The sequence below is a fragment of the Aquarana catesbeiana genome, linkage group LG10 (assembly GCF_042186555.1).
Source record: "Aquarana catesbeiana isolate 2022-GZ linkage group LG10, ASM4218655v1, whole genome shotgun sequence".
Taxonomy (NCBI): domain Eukaryota; kingdom Metazoa; phylum Chordata; class Amphibia; order Anura; family Ranidae; genus Aquarana; species Aquarana catesbeiana.
In genome coordinates, this window is record NC_133333.1 from 14,290,626 (window position 1) to 14,303,583 (window position 12,958).

The window sequence follows — 12,958 nt, forward strand, 5'->3', positions numbered from 1 at the left end:
AAAAAATGCTTTCTAATTAGCTCTCATTTTGGTATTTACTATAGCTCCGGGTAAAAAAGACACTTGAGTTAAAATGATAGTTATTTTCAGGTCTGAGCATGCTCAGTTGTGTTGGCACCTAGTTGTCCAAAACGGGGAATTTTTCACTTTTCAGACTTTTAAAGATATTTTGGTGTAGAAAACACCTTTTCACACAGTTTAAAAGCAGATTATCTTTAAATAATATACCGCATATTTCAGTACCATTTAGGCAATTATATCATGCTCTAAATATTATTTCCATGTGCAATTCTCCAGGTTTTAGCAGAGTAAGGGTTTGGGCACTATTTGGTTTCAGGGAACTATAGTAAATTTGATTTTTGATTTTGGGAGTATTTTCTCACCAGCACTATAGTGAATACCGTTTTAAATTGCCGCGAATTAGCGCTAATTCGCGGCAATTTGCGCAAATTAGCGCCGCGGCGCTATAGTAAATGACCCCCAATGTCACTGGTGATGTCAGTGGCATTTAGTCAGTTCCCCCCCAGCATCAGTAAGTGTCAGATTGCTCGCCACACAATCAGTCCCATTATAAGTTGTTAAACGCTGCATTAGTATAGGAAAAAAAAAAGATTCCAGTATATATCTCATAGTTTGTAGACGCTATAACTTTCACGCAAACCAATCAATATATACTTATTGGGATTTTTTAAAATCTAAAACATATAGCAAAATACATTTTGGTCAAAATGTTTTGAAGAAATTAGATTTTTAAAAAAAATTATTTGATATGTTTTATAGCAGAAAGTTAAAAAAAATATATTTTTTTTAATTTTCAGTCTTTTTTCATTTATATCGCAAAAAAAAAAACAAAAAAAAGAAAAACCCCAGTGGTGATCAAATGCCACCAAAAGAAAGCTCTATTTGTGTGAAAAAAATTATATACCGTAAATTTTATTTGTGTACAGTTTTTCATGAACGTGCAATTTGTCAGTAAAAGTAGCGCAGTGCCAAATAGCAAAAAAATGGCCTGGTCATGAAGGGGGGGAATCTTTTGGAGCTGAAGCGGTTAAAGAAATACACAATAGCAGATGAAGCCAAAACTAAAGTCCAATAAATCTCCTTAAAGGAGGAGTTCCACCCAAAAGTGGAAGCTCCGCTTATCAGCCTCCTCCTCGCCCCCTCCGATACCACATTTGGCACCTTTCGGGGGGGAGCGGGCACCTGTTTGACAGGTACCCCATCCCCACTTCCAAGAGATTTCGCCGCAGCCAGATCACTCCTTCCCTTGCCGCCGGGCCATTCAGAAAGCACAGCGCGCTCTGCGCATGTGCAGTAGGGAACCGGCTGTGTAGCCGAAAGGCTTCACTGCTGGGTTCCCTTACTACGAATGGCGGCAGAAGCACCCGAGAGCCGATGGAAACATTGGTTGGGGTGCCAACATTGCAGGATTCCAGAACAGGGAGGTGCCCTAAAATTTAAAGTCAGCAGTTACAGTATGTACAGTCAGTAGCTGCTGACTTTAATTTTTTTGCTGGGGGGGAGGGGGATCTGCTTTAACCACTTGCTTACTAGGCACTTAAACCCCCCTCCTATCCAGACCAATTTTCAGCTTTCAGTGCTCTCAAACTTTGAATGACAATTACTCAGTCATGCAACACTGTACCCAAATGATTTTTTTTGTCCTTTTTTTCATACAAATAGAGCTTTATTTTGGTGGTATTTGATCACTTCTGGGTTTTTTATTTTTTGCGCTATAAATGAAAAAAGACCGAAAATTTTGAAAAAAAACACATTTTTCCTAATTTCTGTGATAAAATTTTGCAAATTCGTAATTTTTCTTCATAAATTTTGGCCACAATTTATACTGCTACATATCTTTGGTAAAAATAATCAAAAATTTGTTGAAATTATTTGGTCTGTGTGAAAGTTTTAGAGTCTACAACCTATGGTGCAAATCATAAAAAAATTATCACATCTGATGTACTGAGGCCTATCTCATTTCCTGAGACCCTAACAAGCCAGGAAACTACAAATGCCCCCCAAATAACCCCTTTTTGGAAAGTAGACATTTCAATGTATTTAGTTAGAGGCATGGTGAGTTATTTGAAGTTGTATTTTTTTCCCACAATTCTTTGCAAAATTGAGATTTTTTTTTTTCCTCACAAAATTGTCATTGTAATAGCTTATTTCTCTCACATGGCATGTGTATACCACAAATTACACCCCAAAATACATTCTGCTACTCCTCCTGAGTATTACGATACCACATGTGTGTGACTTTTTCACTGCCTGGCCACATACAGAGGCCCAACATGCGTGGAGCACTATCAGGTGTTCTAGGAGCATAAATTACACATCACATTTCTCAACCACCTATTACACTTTTGAAGGCCCTGGAGCACCGGGACAATGGAAACACCCACAAAATGACCCCATTTTGGAAAGCTAACACCCCAACGTATAATCTATGAGGCATAATGAGTCTTTTGAATGGTTTATTTTTTTCCAGAAGTTTTTGGAAAATGTGGAAAAAAATGAAAACGCATTTTTTTTTACACAAAGTTGTCCGTTTATAAGATATTTCCAACACCTAGCATTTAGATAGCAAAAATGACACCCCAAAATACATTCTGCTACTCCTCCTGAGTATTACGATACCACATGTGTGGGACTTTTTCACTGCCTGGCCACATACAGAGGCCCAACATGCATGGAGCACCATCAGGTGTTGTAGGAGCATAAATTACACATCACATTTCTCAACCACCTATTACACTTTTGAAGGCTCTGGAGCACCAGGACAATGGAAACACCCACAAAATGACCCCATTTTGGAAAGCTAACACTCCAACGTATAATCTATGAGGCATAATGAGTCTTTTGAATGGTTTATTTTTTTCCAGAAGTTTTTGGAAAATGTGGAAAAAAATGAAAACGCATTTTTTTTTTACACAAAGTTGTCCGTTTATAAGATATTTCCAACACATCGCATTTAGATAGCAAAAATGACACCCCAAAATACATTCTGCTACTCCTCCTGAGTATTACGATATCACATGTGTGGGACTTTTTCACTGCCTGGCCACATACAGAGGCCCAACATGCATGAAGCACCATCAGGTGTTCTAGGAGCATAAATTACACATCACATTTCTCAACCACCTATTACACTTTTGAAGGCCCTGGAGCACCGGGACAATGGAAACACCCACAAAATGACCCCATTTTGGAAAGCTAACACCCCAACGTATAATCTATGAGGCATAATGAGTCTTTTGAACGGTTCATTTTTTTCCAGAAGTTTTTGAAAAATGTGGAAAAAAAATGAAAACGCTTTTTTTTACACAAAGTTGTCGGTTTATAAGATATTTCCAACACATAGCATTTGGATAGCAAAAATGACACCCCAAAATACATTCTGCTACTCTTCCTGAGTATGGCGATACCACATGTGTGAGACTTCTACACAGCCTGGCCACATACAGAGATCCAACATGCGAGGAACACCGTCAGGTGTTCCAGGGACACATAGCATGCACATACCAAGTATTACACCCCAAAATACATTATGCTGAGCAAAGCGTAAACAAAAAAGATTACCTGTGGTTGTAGTAGCGCAGTTGTACACAGGAGGATAGCACTGGTCCAGGGACTTGGTCAGCAGCGGCGAACACAATTGTCCAGGCAGCAGGCAGGGTTACTGTCCATATAAAGTCCAGGGTCGGTGCAGGCAGAGATATTGTCCGCAGTGCCAAAAATATTGGTCCTGGTAGTAGACAGGTCCATGTGGTGTGGTCAGTGCAACAGGCAGAGGCATGACGGCAGTAAGTCCTACAGGCAGAAGTAGGGCCTCGTTCAGGACAGAATGGGGACAGGGGTAGAGGCTTCTCCCACCCAAATCTCTTTGAAGCCTCCGAGTCTCCAGACCCTAATCTAGGATTGAGAAAACAAAAAAAATTGTTTTCTTCATCCAGAAAAACAATTCTGGAGCCCCTCACATATGTGAGACCCCTGTGTTGAATCCTACTAGTCCAGTATCAGGCTACAAGATCAGTCCAAGAGGCAGGCAAATATCATGGTCAAACAGTCCAAGGTCAGTTCCAGATCAGGCAGATGTATGTACAGAATCGTTAGGCAGAAGCATGGTCGAATAACAGTCCAGGGTCAGTTCCAGATCAGGCAGAGGTATGTGCAGAATCGTTAGGCAGAAGCGTGGTCAAATAACAAGCCAGGGTCAGTTACAGAGGAGGCAGTGGCATAAGGGGTGTGAGGGTAAATTGCAGGAACGGAGGCTTACGTTTACCATACTTCACTAATAATTTAGTGAAGTATGGTAAACATTCACCTACGCAGAGGCCTGGTTCAGAAGGACATTGTGCACAATAATAAGATGTGTCTCTTCTGAATCCAGCTCTGGTACACACCTTACATTTTTTTTACCGTCGTTGGCCTGTTGGTTTGGGAGGGATCTTATCTGGAAAGTGGCGTTCGGAGAGTCGACTTAGAACATCAGATCGGATATTTTCTGGGGGGCCGTTCGGGAATGTAAGGGCAGTGAAAACTTCCTCCTGGTAGCCAAGGAAGCGTTTGGGGTTTTGGGTGGAGTTACGATAAATGACATAAGAATTGTAGATGGCCAAATGAAAAAAATAAATTGCGACTTTCTTATACCAATGGTATGTCCGTCTTGTAGCAAAGTACGGTTCCAGCATTTGGTCATTCAAGTCGACTCCCCCCATAAACAAATTGTAATCATAGATGCATTTAGGTTTCTGTATGGGGCCATTTCTTCTGGGGATTTCCATGAAGGTATCATCGTGGATTGAAGACAACATGTATACATCTCTTTTGTCTCTCCACTTCACTGCTAAAATCTCGTTGTTTCATGGACTCGCCGTTTCTCCTTTTCTTCATTTTTTATTGACCAGACTTTGAGGAAAGCCCTTCCGGTTCTTTTTGATGGTACCACATGCAGGCGTCTTCATCCGATGCAGGTTGTGGAACGGGGCAGAGATGTGTAGAAGTTATCTACGTACAGGTGGTAGCCTTTCTCCAGTAGGGGGTATGTGAGGTCCCAAACAATTTTCCCGCTTGATCCCAAGTAGTCTGGGCAATTAGGGGGTTGCAGCTGGGTGTCCTTCCCTTCATACACTTTGAAGGCATACAAGTAACCTGTGACTCGGTCACATAATTTGTATACCTTCACCCCATAGCGGGCCCTTTTACTGGGAATATATTGCTTTATTTTAAGCCTGCCACTAAACTTAAAAAGGGACTCATCCACACATATGTTTTTGTCCGGGGTAAACAGCAGGGGGAATAGTGCAGAAAAATAATTTAAAAGTGGCCGAATTTTGAAAAGTCTATCATAGTTTGGGTCATTTTGGGGAGGGCACTGGGTATTGTCGTTGAAATGAAGAAACCTCAATATCATGAGGTATCTGTTTCTGGGCATTACCTTGAAGTATACTGGCATGTGTTGGAGGGGGTGGGTTGACCAATAGGACAGCAAAGTGTTTTTTTTTTTGTGAGTCCAATGTTAAATGTGAGCCCTAAAAAAATCTTTAACTCCTCCACCGTTAGGTCTCTCCATTCGTAGGGACGGGCATAGTAGGACGTTGGATTATTCGCAATGAATTGCTGTGCATAAAGGTTGCACTGGGCCACAATACTTGACAGCATGTCCTCGGTAAAAAATAAATTAAAAAAATCTATTGGGGAAAAATTCTCCGTGTTCACCTGGACTCCTGGCTGGGCAGTGAATGGGGGAATGTTGGCTTCTCCTGAATTAGGAGGAAGCCACAAGGGGTTCTGCAGGGCATAGGGAAGGCTGGCTTGGGTCCTTGGCCTTTCTTGCCGAGGCACTGCGGTGCTGGTGGATGGGACTGCGGTGCTGGTGGATGGGACTGCGGTGCTGGTGGATGGGACTGCCGTGCTGGTGGATGGGACTGCGGTGCTGGTAGATGCCACTGCCTTCCCACTAGAACGCCTTCGTTTGGCGGGCCGAATCTCTTCCTCCTCTGAGTCACTCAGTGTTCCACTACTGAGGACTGGCTTATAATTTATGTCCGACTCAGAATCGGAAAGGGAATCCGAAAGAGAGAGCTCCCCATTGCTCTCGTCGGCCTGGGACAGTATTTGGTACGCCTCCTCGGCGGAAAAGCTTCTTTTGGCCATGGTTGCTAAGCCTGCACTGATGAGGCGGCACTGATGAGCACAGATGGGCACTGAGGTGGCACAGAGGGGCACTGATGAGGTGGAACAGATGTGCACTGATGAGGTGGAACAGATGTGCACCAATGAGGTGGAACAGATGTGCAGATGTGCACTGATGAGGCGGCACAGGTGGGCACTGATGAGGCGGCACAAGTGGGCACTGATGAGGCGGCACAGGTGGGCACTGATGAGGTGGAACAGATGTGCACTGAGATTGCACAAATGTGCACTGATGAGGTGGCACAGCTGGGCACTGAGGGGAAGGCACAGATGGGGCGGCACAGATGGGGCGGCACAGATGGCGCGGCACAGATGGGACGGCACAGATGGAGCAGCACAGATGGCACTGATGAGGCGGCACAGATGTGCACTGATTGCACAGATGTGCACTGAGGCAGCACAGATGTGCACTGAGGCAGCACAGATGGGCACTGATTGGCACAGGTGGGCACTGATGAGGTGGCACAGGTGGGCACTGATGAGGTGGCACAGGTGGGCACTAATGAGGTGGCACAGGTGGGCACTGATGAGGTGGCACAGGTGGTCACTGTGCAGATGTGCAGCTGGACACTGATCACGGATTGGCACAGGTGGGCACCGATTGGCACTGTACTGATGGGGCACTGTAATGATGGGCACTGTAATGATGGGCACTGTAATGATGGGCACTGTGGGCACTGTAGGCACAGTAAATCACACAGTAATCACTCACAGATCGCTGACAGATCTCTCTCTCCTCACACGCTGTCTCTGTGTGAGGAGAGAGAGCCGGCAATGAGAGATGATCTCAATTGTTTACATTTCAGATCATCTCTCATTGGAGGCAGCGATCGCGCTGTAAACGGCCGCTGTGATTGGCCGTTTACAGCGATCTGTGATTGGCTGTGTCCAAGGGATCGTGAGCGCGCACGGGGAGCGAGGAAAGGGTAGGCCGTCATATGACGGCCTCCCGGGAATTGACATCCGCGCTGAAGCCGTCATTCGGCTACGGCCGGATGTCAGGTGGTTAAATATCAATGCACCCAATATAATAATGTCAACTTTGTTTTGAAGATTTGTTGTTGTGTATTTCTTTACATTGTTGCATTGTATTATTTTGTTAGGATTTGCTTGTTACATTGTTTTCGCTAAACATTGGAAGTTATACACAGAGCTCTGTATTAAGAAGTATAAATTTGTTTTTTATGCTTCTGTTTTTTTAATTTTATCGAATAGCCATATCTTCCCTTCTGATCGATTTAGACTTGTTTTAGATCAGATATGATCAAAGTGATTATTTTTTATTTGTTTATTTGTATTTTTATACAGCAGCTTATTGGGGGGGGGTATTTTATTAATTTATTTATTACTAATTTGGGGTTACTGCTATTTTAGGGGGAGCGTGGAGTGGGGTATTATTATATATGGCTATATACATAGTTACATATAGTAGGTGAGGTTAAAAAAAGACACAAGTCCATCAAGTCCAACCTTTATTTGATTGTTTGCCGATTGGATCGCTTTGATCAATCGTTGGATAATAAAATCAAAGCGTATATGGCCACCATAAGACTCGAAGTCCCATAAATAAATATATCTTTTACATTACTACAGTATCTAAACAAACCGTTTTATACTATAAATTATTCTACACAAAACAGGTTTTCCAGGAAAACAAATAATTATGATAACAAGCAATAGAATTTCAGGAGTTTTACAGACAAAGAAGAAGTCTCACTTTAAACACATTTTCTTTATCCTGTTCACCAGGGGGCAAAGGGCATCTACAGTGCCTTGCAAAAGTATTCACCCCCCTTGGCATTTTTTGTGGTTTTGTTGCCTCACAACCTGGAATTAACATGGATTGTTTGAGGATTTGCATCATTTAATTTACAGAAGATGCCCACAATTTTGAAGATGTTTTTTTTTTTTTTTTTATTATTGTGAAGCAAACAACAAATAGGACAAAATATAAAATGTCAATGTGCATAACTATTCACCCCCCTAAAGTCAATACTTTGTAGAGACACCTTTTGCGGCTATTACAGCTCCGAGTCGCTTTGGATAAGTCTCTATGAGGTGCCACATCTTACCACTGGGATTTTTGCTCATTCCTCCTTGCAAAACTGCTCCAGCTCCTTCAAGTTGGATGGTTTGCGCTTGTGAACAGCAATCTTTAAGTCTGTAAATAGTAAAAATGGTCAGTTGCGCTAATATTATCCTCATATTCCCATATAAGTAAAGGATAAAAATATATATGCTTCTGATACTCTCATAAAATTTCCACAGAAACGGTAGCAGTAAAAATTAAAATGAAATAAAATACACTTCTAATGGTACTTACTGCATAATTAAATAAATAAATTAGACTAATCCCACCAAATGTGCTCATAAAAGACGCACAGTGATAAACTTTCCTCAAATGTGCATGTGTTTAAACCAGCTAGAAACTCCTTATAATAAATAAATTAATTCAATAAATTAAGTACAGACTAATTAAATATAACAAAAAACGAATTGCATATATCGTGCTTTCATAAAGTTTCTACACAAATAAATAATAATGTGAGAATCCTTCCTTAATCCTAAAAATCCTTCCTGTGGGGTTTAAACAGTTTTTTTCATGTGTTGTGTAATCACACAGATCAGTGTCAATTAGCTCGTGACAATGTTGAAACAAAAAAATAAGAAAGTGTCAAAAAAAGATGTTACTTTTTACTGCTTACACTTCTTCTTCAGTGTTATTCACTGCTCCACTCATATTCCGGACATGTGGAGAAAGATAAAAGATAAAGATAAAAACTAATTTAAAAAGTGACTTACTAATTAAAACAATGCATATTAACATTTAAAAGATTTATATTCATTCATTATAACGTATACTACTCCCCCTACTGCCTATCACATGGAACTTCACCTTTTACTGAGATATCTAATAAAGTCTCAATACTAATCAGATCACATATCATATCCATATTTGAAATATATAAAACTTTAACTATTATCTCTTCCCAAACAAATTAATTATTTAAAAATTTACTTCCAGATTGATTTTACATTTATTTCAAAAATATATATCTAAAATATATATAAAAACTCTATTTTCATTATAGTATCAAATGAATTTTTAAACCTCTGCGCAATGGATACTTTTATCTTTCTCCACATCCGGAATGTGAGTGGAGCAGTGAATAACACTGAAGAAGAAGTGTAAGCAGTAAAAAGTAACATCTTTTTTTGACACTTTCTTATTTTTTTGTTTCAACTTTGTCACGAGCTAATTGACACTGATCTGTGTGATTACACAACACATGAAAAAAACTGTTTAAACCCCACAGGAAGGATTTTTAGGATTAAGGAAGGATTCTCACATTATTATTTATTTGTGTAGAAACTTTATGAAAGCACGATATATGCAATTAGTTTTTTGTTATATTTAATTAGTCTGTACTTAATTTATTGAATGAATTTATTTATTATAAGGAGTTTCTAGCTGGTTTAAACACATGCACACTTGAGGAAAGTTTATCACTGTGCGTCTTTTATGAGCACATTTATGCACAATGGTGGGATTAGTCTAATTTATTTATTTAATTATGCAGTAAGTACCATTAGAAGTGTATTTTATTTCATTTTAATTTTTACTGCTACCGTTTCTGTGGAAATTTTATGAGAGTATCAGAAGCATATATATTTTTATCCTTTACTTATATGGGAATATGAGGATAATATTAGCGCAACTGACCATTTTTACTATTTATTGATCCTATTATTGATTTTAGTTGCAGCTTTATTATTTGGTCATCTCATATTAACCATTTTTGATCTTATCAGTATTTAAATTATAACCACGTCAGCGCTTGAGTTTTTTCTTATATAATCTTTAAGTCTGACCACAGATTTTCTATTGGATTGAGGTCTGGGTTTTGACTAGGCCATTCCAACACATATACATGTTTCCCCTTAAACCACTCAAGTGTTGCTTTAGCAGTGTGTTTGGGGTCATTGTCCTGCTGGAAGGTGAACCTCCGTCCTAGCCTCAAATCACACACAGAGTGGTACAGGTTTTGCTCAAGAATATCCCTGTATTTAGCACTATCCATCTTCCCTCAACTCTGACCAGTTTCCCCGTCCTGACTGCTGAAAAACATCCCCACAGCATGATGCCGCCACCACCATGTTTCACAGTGAGGATGGTGTTCTTTGGGTGATGTGATGTGTTGGGTTTGCACCAGACATAGTGTTTTCTTTGAGGGCCAAAAAGTTCAATTTTAGTCTCATCAGACCAGAGCACCTTCCTCCATACGTTTTGGGAGTCTCCCACATGCCTTTTCGCAAACTCAAAATGTGGCCATTTTGTTTTTTGCTGAAAGTAATGGCTTTCTTCTGGTCACTCTGCCATAAAGCCCAACTCTATGGAGCGTACGGCTTATTGCCGTCCTATGTACAGATACTCCAGTCTCTGCTGTGGAACTCTGCAGCTCCTCCAGGGTTACCTTAGGTCTCTGTTCTGCCTCTCTGATTATTGCCCTCCTTGCCCAGTCCCTGAGTTTTGGTGTGTGGCAGTCTCTTGGCAGGTTTGTGTTGTGCCATGTTCTTTCCATTTGGTTATGATAGATTTGATGGTGCTCCTAGGGATCATCAAAGATGTGGATATTTTTTTTATAACCTAACCCTGACTTGTACTTCTCAACAACATTGTCCCTTACTTGTTTGGAGAGTTCCTTGGTCTTCATGGCAGTGTTTGGTTAGTGGTGCCTCTTGCTTAGGTTGTTGCAGCCTCTGGGGCCTTTCACAAAGGTGTGTATATGTAATGACAGATCATGTGACACTGAGATTGCACACAGGTGGACATCATTTCACTAAGTATGTGACTTCTGAAGGTAATTGGTGGCACCAGAGCTTTTTATGGGCTTCATAACAAAGGGGGTGAATACATACGCACATGCCAATTATTTTTAGTTTTTTATTTCTGAAAAATAGTTTTATGTACCGTATATATTTTTCTAATTTTACTTCACCAAATTAGACTATTGTGTTCTGATCCATCACATATAATTCAGATTAAAAAAAAAAAAAACATTGAACTAAAGGCTGTAATGTAACAAAATAGGTAAAAAGCCAAAGGGGGTGAATACTTTTGCAAGGCACTTTATATACTGCTGATGAGAAAAGGTATTTAGCAGTTTATATTTACTAAAATAATTGCATTTCCCTATTCTGTGTACCGTGGGAGATCAGATATAGTGACTACAGGCCCCTGGGTTTAGTAACACGTTAACACTTTAAATTGATGAGTTGTAAAACCTTTTAACTGCATGGTGTCTGGGGCAATTGTCACATTGCTTACATACATGTTAAAATAATCTGTTATATTGCTACTTTGCACTATATAGTTTGACCTTGTAACATTTTTGCATTGATACTTTGCCTAATCAGTTATCTGTACTTTTCTTTTGAAAATCCAATAAAATGTAATGTAAAAAAAAATTAAAACAAATATTTTTTTTTTTTTTTAGAAAATTACTTGGAACCCCCAAACATTATATATTTTCTTAAAGCAGAGACCCTGCAGAATAAATTGGTGCCCGTTGCAATTTTTCATGTCACATGGTATTTGCACAGCCCTTTGATCAAATGCACATTTTCAAGAAAAATTACACCTAAATGCATTTTAGTGCACAAAAACGCAATATAATACCAAATTCTTGATAAAATGTAAAAGATGATGTTAAGTCGAGCAAATAGATACCGAACGTGTCAAGATTTAAAATTGTGCAAGCCTGTGAAATGGCAACAAACTGCAGTACCTAAAACTATCTATAGGAGATGCTTTAAAAAAACCTTTACGGGTTACTAGTTTAGATTTAAAAATAAATTATGAAAATAATTGTCACTAGGTCATCTTTCTAGATGGGAAGATGGCAGGAGGGAGCTCATTCAAAAAAAAAAAAAAAAAAAAAATCATTGTCACTTCCAGGTTCATTAGTCACAGAGGAGATGGGGGAGCCGATGTTCCTCCATCTTCACTGTGGGGCAGCCGGCTTGACTACTTACTATGGTCCCAGACTTTCCGGTGGAATGGGAGAGCCTGAGAACAAGCTTTGAAGCAGTGTAAAGGGTGATTGGGTGGCTGTAAAGCCACCCGGGTCACTTTTTCAGGAAAGCCAATCACCGGATTTAAATAAACAATACCAGGATCATGGAAACAACTGCAGCCAACGTCTTGGTATAACTACTTGTTTTCCAGGATCTTTATATACATACGCTGGATGGCAAGTAATTAAGTACCTAGTACGTGATCCTGCACTTCTGGGGGGGGGGGGGGCGCGTGCGTGCCTCCGCCGGCGTCCGTCTCCTGCTGTGATTAGACACAGTGTAAGCTTATTGGCGGGTATGGTGAACTCGATGTCCGCCGACATCTGCCGATGCTTCAGTACACAGGCACTTCTTTAGTGACGAGGTCTGTCACTAAAGAAGACATGGATCCTGTGTCTCTGCTAAGCAGGGGCACCGATCCCCGCCTTCCCCTAGTGCAAGCACCTCCCCCACAGTAGTAAAACACTGGTCAGGCACACATTTAACCCTTTGATCGCCCCTGATGTTAACCCCTTCCCAGCCACTGTCATTAGTACAGTGACAGTGCATATTTTTTAGCAATGATCCCTGTATTAGTGTCACTGGTCCTCAAAAAAGTGTCAGTGTCTGATTGTCCGCCGCAAATATCGCAGTTCCACTATAAGTCTTTGATCGCTGCCATTACTAGTAAAAGAAAACAAAA

At 40.4% G+C, this 12,958-nt stretch overlaps 1 long non-coding RNA gene across 1 annotated transcript in view; it reads left to right on the plus strand.

Moving 5' to 3' along the window:
- The window catches only part of LOC141110366 (uncharacterized), a 419,573-nt gene that overhangs the window by 121,724 nt on the left and 284,891 nt on the right, over positions 1-12,958 (plus strand). The gene's annotated exons all lie outside the window — the stretch shown is intronic.